At 39.7% G+C, this 7,528-nt stretch overlaps 1 protein-coding gene across 1 annotated transcript in view; it reads right to left on the minus strand.

The window, feature by feature from the left end:
• OSBPL6 (oxysterol binding protein-like 6) overlaps positions 1 to 7,528 on the minus strand; it is a 154,129-nt gene that overhangs the window by 129,947 nt on the left and 16,654 nt on the right. Inside the window, exon 2 of the mRNA XM_011991826.1 lies at positions 3,471 to 3,665. The gene's annotated coding sequence lies outside the window, so the exon portion shown is untranslated. The remainder of the gene's footprint in view (positions 1 to 3,470; positions 3,666 to 7,528) is intronic.

Below are 7,528 nucleotides of genomic sequence, written 5' to 3' on the forward strand. Positions count from 1 at the left end.
ACACACAGGCCAGAGCCGGCCTGGGGCACAGCCCTTCTCTCCGGACAAAGAATCTTCTCTTGTCCCTCCTTTGTTCCCATTCTTTTCAACAGGCAGGAAAGAAGTTCTGGGGTCTCACTCCTTTTCCCTGGAGACAGGAGGTGGCTACTGGCCTGCTACCTCCCCTGGGTCCCTCAGCTCTTCAGATTAGGCACTCCTTAAGCAGAAGAGACTCCCTTCAACCTGAGGGAAAGTCCAGGACAGGAAGAAACAGGGCAGGTGAAATGGTGTCTGCACGGCCAATTCCTGCTTGCTATTCTCTCCATTTCCACTTCTCCAGGGGGAATTCTCATGATCCACAAATGATAAAAGGGAGCCAATGGCAGCTTCCTCACCATGTCAGGGTTGAATACTCTTTCTCCTCTTCCAGTTTTTACTTAACCATGTTATTTTTGCTCACTTGTTAGTTTTACTTTTTTCTTTTCTTTTCTTTTTTTTTTTAAACACATTTCAACCTGTTTTATATGTCAACAACGGCTCTTAAGCCCTCCCTACATTTTTTCCCCCATTTTTTCAGTCTTGGTTGTCACCTCCTCAGGGAGTTAAAGGAAATGGAATGTGGAGCTGATAACAGGAACTCCAAGAAAATGAGATAAGGGGGATTTCTGAAAGCATTTCTGAGTGTATATGCACACACACTCTTTAATTCCTGTGACTAAAAGCAAACAAAATTCTTTCTTTTCTTTCTTTCTTTTTTTTTTTTTTGTCGGGGGGAATTGGGGGAGATAGGCTCTGTGAATCTTTAATTCCTGTGACTAAAAGCAAACAAAATTCTTTCTTTTCTTTCTTTCTTTCTTTTTTTTTTGTCGGGGGGAATTGGGGGAGATAGGCTCTGTGAATCTAGCAAACAAAATTCATGTAGAAAATGAGATATCAATTCCCTGAATGTCCCCTTCAAAAAAGAGTTTAGTTTCCTTCTCCTATAGTCAAGTCACAACTCAGCAAATGTGTGGAAACAAATTTCCAGGTACTTTATTTCCATGAACTTAAACTTGATAGTCAAAGGGACTCATGCATAATTTCACGCCTGCATGTGGCCAAGTATTGAGAGATCCTAGGCAATGCTGATCTAAGAGAATCCATGAGACGGAGCAAAGTAATGCAGGCAGAAGGACACTAAGATACTCAAAATAAAAATCCCATCCATTGGTCTTCTTTCCTGTGTGCCTCAACATTTAAAAATGGATACCAATCAAGAAGAGATTTACAATGTGTCTGATGTATCTAGGGGGAAAAAAATGGACACCCTGTGGTCTAAAATCTGCTTCAGTAACAGGCATTACCAGTTGAACTCTAAATGTATTATGGGAAAATATCTGTAAATCTTATGTTTTAGTAAAATAATTGGTTTAAAAAGAAGAATAAGAAGAAGAAGAAGAAGAACCATTGTTCTGGGACTATATCAGTTTCCCCACACTGAGTTTAGCTAATGCAGGCACAGAAATGCTATGCCCATAAGGACCCTACGATTTGAAATGCTTGCATGGTTAAAGTATTTTACTACCATATAAACATTTGGTTCAATATCTATTTGACAGAAACATGATTGATTGAATTTCATTTAGCAACAATATATAGCAATCAAAGATGAGGAAAGACAAGTTTGTGATTAACTACAACTCACTGTGATGGAGGTATGTCTAATTCTTATGGCAAGATTTCTCAATGCTAAAAGTTCTGTACATATGGAGGGCACAGCATGACTGCTCTCTGAGTCGCCCTGGTGTCCAGAATGAGTGAGGGGCTAGAAAATGGACTCTAAAGCCCTACAGGGATCATTAAAAAAGAAGTCTACTTGGTGAATCAGTTTACCTCCCTGGAACCAAAACAGTCAGATCAGGCAACTGAACTCTTAGGTCGTGAAATATCAGACTCTGAGATGACATCCTCAACATCTGGAAAAAATGATGCAGAGCACATCACTATGAAAATCAGATCTCCTAACTAATCCCACGGCCTGAAACATCTTACCTTTGAAAAGTCTTCCTACTTCATAGGTAAGCCTGGCTGGCAAGTGTCAGCTTCTCAAAGCTCATATATTTTATATAAAATAATAAATGCTGAAATAATGGCAGAGGATAAATATTAATGGAATGTTATGTTAAAGTACATAGAAGTGACTTCATATACAGAGAGCAGAAGAAATTGACGCTTAAAGCAGGACTCTTCAACTCAAAAGCCCACATGTCCCAGGCAGCTGCCATAATCTGTAAGATTGATTCAGTTAAATATTTAGGGAATGCAAAATACTAGCAAAGTGCAGTCACTGGGATAGTAACAAGACCAGATTTTTAATCTTCCAAGGGAAACCAGATATCTGATCTATCTGATTTTTATGTGAAGTTTCCAGATTTTCAAATGTTGGCAATTAATTTTCTTACAAAAAGAAAATTTTTACAGGTTAAAAAATTTTAGTAAAAAATTTGACCTGTGGGCTACTACTTTGCAAGCTCTAATGTAAAATGCACTTTTAAACAATACAGTAATAAACAGGAAGCTTCTCATATAACAATGATTACACTAAATTACTGAGCCTTGGTTTCTGCTCTACCAAGAGGGACCAGTCCGTGGTAGGAAAGGGCGGGAGTGGCATCAGGATACAAAAGAAACTTTCCCCAAATCATATATGTCTGAATTATCATCACCACTACCACCACCACCCCTGTGCCCATGGCAAAGAAGGTTTGAGCAGAGGATGTGCAGCTTGTAAAAAGCTCCCAAAGACGATTAATGCCACAAACTTCTACCCTGGGGATGACTGACTTTGAAGAAGTAGAAGGCTTCAGATAACTGGGAAGTGTGCAGCTAAGTGGTGAAGACCACAAACTCAGTAGGCCTAAAATATCAAATAGTATATATCAAGGGGCTCTTATATTGCAGTTAAAATAATAACTGCAAATATGAAAGATGACAAGGAGACCACAGAAAGTATTGCTAGTACCACATTAGCCATTTCAGTCTCATGGGCAAAAAGAAAAGTTGACTGTCTCGTTGTTTATTGTGGAAGATTATAAAAGCTGGATGCATTTTAAGAATGTGTACCTGTAGTCAAATGTGGGTTTGTGGATATGTGTATAAAGAAAGCAAGGATAACATTTTGTCTATTTTAAGGTTTAGGTCTGCATGTTCATTGCTCAAGAAAGGAAAAGCAGTATCATATTTCCACATGATGCCAGACTACATACAGAAAACAGAAAATGGTTACCAAATATTTTCACATTTTTCTACTTCCTATCCTTAAAAAAAAAAAAAAAAACCAGAACTTTTTATTATGAGGATTATGACATATTATTTTAAGATCTGACATACAAATAAGAGATATAAATAAACACCTTCCTGTGACTGTGGTGTCTCACTAATCTTTTGCTATTATTAAACACTGCCTAACCTAACCCTGCTTTTGGTTTTAAGCTTGTGTTCTTCTAACTCACCTTGCACCTTGGAGTCAAAGTCTTCCAAGTCAGCTTTATAGTCAAAGCTGTTTCACAGTGGTTTATCCTCAGATGCCTGCAGCTTTTCTCCTTGGGACACGATGTGTCTTTGACCTTGCTGAGGCTCTCTGGGTAAATTACAGGGGTGGCTCCTTAATATCCTTTTGTTGCGGTTTTCCCAGCAAGTGGCAGAACCTGAAAAAGAGAGATTACAGTCATATAGCACATCTTTACGGAACTTTGGTGAGCCTCTCACGGGGACTGCCTATGGACAATCAGAAAATTCTTCCTAATTTATCTTTCGAAGAGGAAGTTCATATGGGCACGTGCCTCAGCTTTTTATCTCCTTTGTTCAGTTTTATGTAACCTCAAAGACGTACCACTGACCTTCTCAGTAGTCAGTAACATTCATAATTTACATCTTACCCTGAGCTTGGAGTATGAAAACTCTCAAGTGATATAGCAAATATTTCCTAAAAGGGGACAAAATATATTTTCCAGAACCACATTTAGCTCTCCAATTAAATACAAACCTCAACAGGGTTTTTTGTTTGTTTGTTTTTTGTTTTGTTTTGTTTTGAGACACAGTCTCGCTGCGACGCCCAGGCTGGAGTGCAATGGCGTGATCTCGGCTCACTGCAACCTCCGTCTCCTGGGTTCAAGTGATTTTCGTGTCTCAGCCTCCTGAATAGCTGGGATTACAGGCACACACCATCATGCCCAGCTAATTTTTGTATTTTTAGTAGAGGTGGAGTTTCACCATGTTGGCCAGGCTGGTCTCGAACTCTTGACCTTGGACGATCTGCCTGCCTCAGCCTCCCAAAGTGCTGGGATTACAGGCTGGGCCACCACGCCTGACCCAATAGAGTTTTTAAAAATAGTAAGTATGAAGTGGTGTGCCTGGACAAAAACCCATGAACAGTCTCTAATTTGCTATAGAAGAGGAGAACTGTAGCCAAACTCCTAGAACAATCCTCTAGCAAGAAGAACGGACTCTATACATACTATAAAAGAATATAGTTTTTAACTTGACATAATTTCTCACAAAGCAAAGAAAGAGTATGCTATGGTCTGGATATAGTTTGTTTGGCCCCACCAAGTCTCATGTTGAAATGTGATCCCCAATGGTGAAGGTGAGGCCTGGTGGGAGGTGTCTGTGTCACAGGAGCAGATCCCGCATGAATAGCTTGGTGCCACTCTGAGGGGTGAGTTCTCACTCTTACATCCCAGAAGAACTGGTTGTTGAAAAAGAACCTGGGACCTCCTCTTTTCTCTCTCTCTCTTGCTTCCTCTGTCACCATGTGATCTCTGCATAACAGCTCCCCTTCATCTTCTGCCATGAATGGAAGCAGCCTGAGGCCCTCACCAGAAGCTGATGCTAGCACTGTGCTTCTTGTACAGCCTGCAGAACCATGAGCCAAATAAACCTCTTTTCTTTATAAATTACCCACCCTCAGGTATTCCTTTATGACAACACAAATGGACTAAAACACAATATTTTTACAAGAGAATAAATAAATTCATCATAAGAGAAAAATCTGACAAGTAATCCAAAGTAGAAGTTACTCTCTGATCCTGAAACATGACAGACATTTTTTCCTTCCAGCCATAAACCTCTCCAGCAGGCTCCTTTATTCACAAGCCAGCTTTAAAAATCACTCCGCAGGTTTGACTTCTTTTTCAAGCCTATTCTTTCACTCTGTTTTAGTTTTCCCTTTTTTTTTTTTTTTAACTTATTGAGAAGGGGGAAAATGCACACACAAGCACATGTATACATACACACATATTCTAAGACTACAACTTATTGAAACTGCAAAAGATTTATGTTCTGCCAGCATCCAATGCCATGACTGCCCCCTTAAGTACCATCTTTCTGAAAAAGTTTTTGTTCTAACTCCCCTTCCACTTCCTTAAATTAAAAAAAAAAAAATTCTATGTAAGACAATTCTGTGTACCTTGTAAGTTCTGAATAAAATTTAATTGTTGATTATGATGATGACCTTGAATACAAAGGCTAAGGTCCATCAGGATTCTTTTTGTATGCTCAGCATTGCATCTTTTTATTTTCTGCATGCACTACTCAATCTATGCTCTTTAATCTCATTTAATTATAGGCAGGTAGAATATGAATTATCAGCTATAGAAACTCCCCTGGCAGGCCAGGCGCAATGGCTCACACCTGTAATCCCAGCACTTTGGGAGGCTGAGGTGGGTGGATCACCTGAGGTAAGGAGATCGAGACCAGTTTGGCCAACATGATAAAACTCCATCTCTACTAAAAGTACAAAAAATTAGCTGGGCATGGTGGCAGGCACCTGTAATCCCAGCTACTCGGGAGGCTGAGGCAGGAGAATCGCTTGAACCTGGGAGGCATAAGTTGCAGTGAGCTGAGATCATGCCATTGCAGTCCAGTCTGGGCAACAAAAGCGAAACCCTGTCTAAAAACAAACAAACAAACAAACAAACAAAAACAGAAAATCCCTTAGCCACCTATTCCTTGCTCCTTCCTATGATGAACTCTGCCAAGCTTTGGAAACAGAGAAGACACTGATAAATGAAGACAAAAAAGAAAAGGCATGCTAAAGAGTCCCCTGTGCTATCCTGCTTGAACCTGGGAGGCGGAGGTTGCAGTGAGCCTAGATCACGCCATTGCACTCCAACCTGGGCAACAGAGTGAGACTCCATCTCAAAAAAAAAAAAAAAAAGTCAAAAGCAATTGCAACAAAAGCAAAAATTGACAAATGAGAGCTAATTAAACTAAAGAGTTTCTGAACAGAAAAAGAAACTATCATCAGAGCAAAGAGACAACCTACAGACTGGGAGAAAATTTTTGCAATCCATCCATCTCTGACAAAGGTCTAATAACCAGAGTCTACAAGGAACTTAAACAAATTTACAAGAAACAAACAAACAATCCCATTAAAAATTGGGCAAAGGATATGAATAGACACTTCTCAAAAGAAGACATTTATGCAGCCCTGCACACAATTTTTAACTCTCACACTTACTGTATGTTAGAGTTTAAAACTGAAATTTACAAGGTTTTGACTTACATGTATTCTGTGAGAAACTAATCTATTATTGTCCATTTTGCTATTAAGTGCATGAAAGTGTATATTTTCACACAATGCATATGAAATGTTAAAGAACAGAGGTTTTGGCTTGTTCTGCAACCATAATTAATGTTCCTGTGAATATTCTGTACTTTCAAAAAGACAACTGAGATGAAGTGTAGTACCCGCTATAACCTCCAGGGGGACCGAGTACTCTGAGTTAAAAATTACCACCACATTATTAACACATGGTTCAGTTATAACCAATCATCTCTGATCGTTACTCAAGCCAAAAACATTAGAAACATTTGTCTTAATTCAGCTTCAAAAGCCTGATTAGGACATACAGGGTATTATAGTCACATTCACATTCCAAATTTCTAGGTGACACATATTAACTAATTTTAGAAAGCCAGAGTTCACTAAGTGGCAACTCAACCTCATTTTATTTTATATTTTTTAATTTTTTTTTTTTTTCGAGACAGAGTCTCACTCTGTTGCCAGGTTGGAGTACAGTGGTGCAATCTCGGCTCACTGCAACCTTCACCTCCCAGGTTCAAGCAGTTCTCCTGCCTCAGCCTCCCGAGTAGCTGGGGCTACAGGTGTGCACCACCACACCCAGCTAATATTTGTATTTTTAGTAGAGACAGAGTTTCACCATGTTGACCAGGATTGTCTCGATCTCTTGACTTTGTGATCTGCCCGCCCCGGCCTCCCAAAGGCGTGAGCCACACCTGGTCCAACATCATTTTAATTAAGAAATTACACTGGGTCCTGTTTTACCTTGCACATAAACTGCATGCAGGGCAGAAGTCCAAAGTTGATAAGTATATAAAGTTCAAGCCTGATTACTGTTTGTGACAAAGTACATTGAAGAATAATTCTTAAAGCCACACTAAGAAATACCCTAGTTAAGAAATCTACTCAGGCCGGGCGCGGTGGCTCAAGCCTGTAATCCCAGCACTTTGGGAGGCCGAGACGGGCGGATCACGAGGTCACAAGATC

Source organism: Mandrillus leucophaeus, unplaced genomic scaffold, assembly GCF_000951045.1.
Source record: "Mandrillus leucophaeus isolate KB7577 unplaced genomic scaffold, Mleu.le_1.0 Scaffold40, whole genome shotgun sequence".
Taxonomy (NCBI): Eukaryota; Metazoa; Chordata; class Mammalia; order Primates; family Cercopithecidae; genus Mandrillus; species Mandrillus leucophaeus.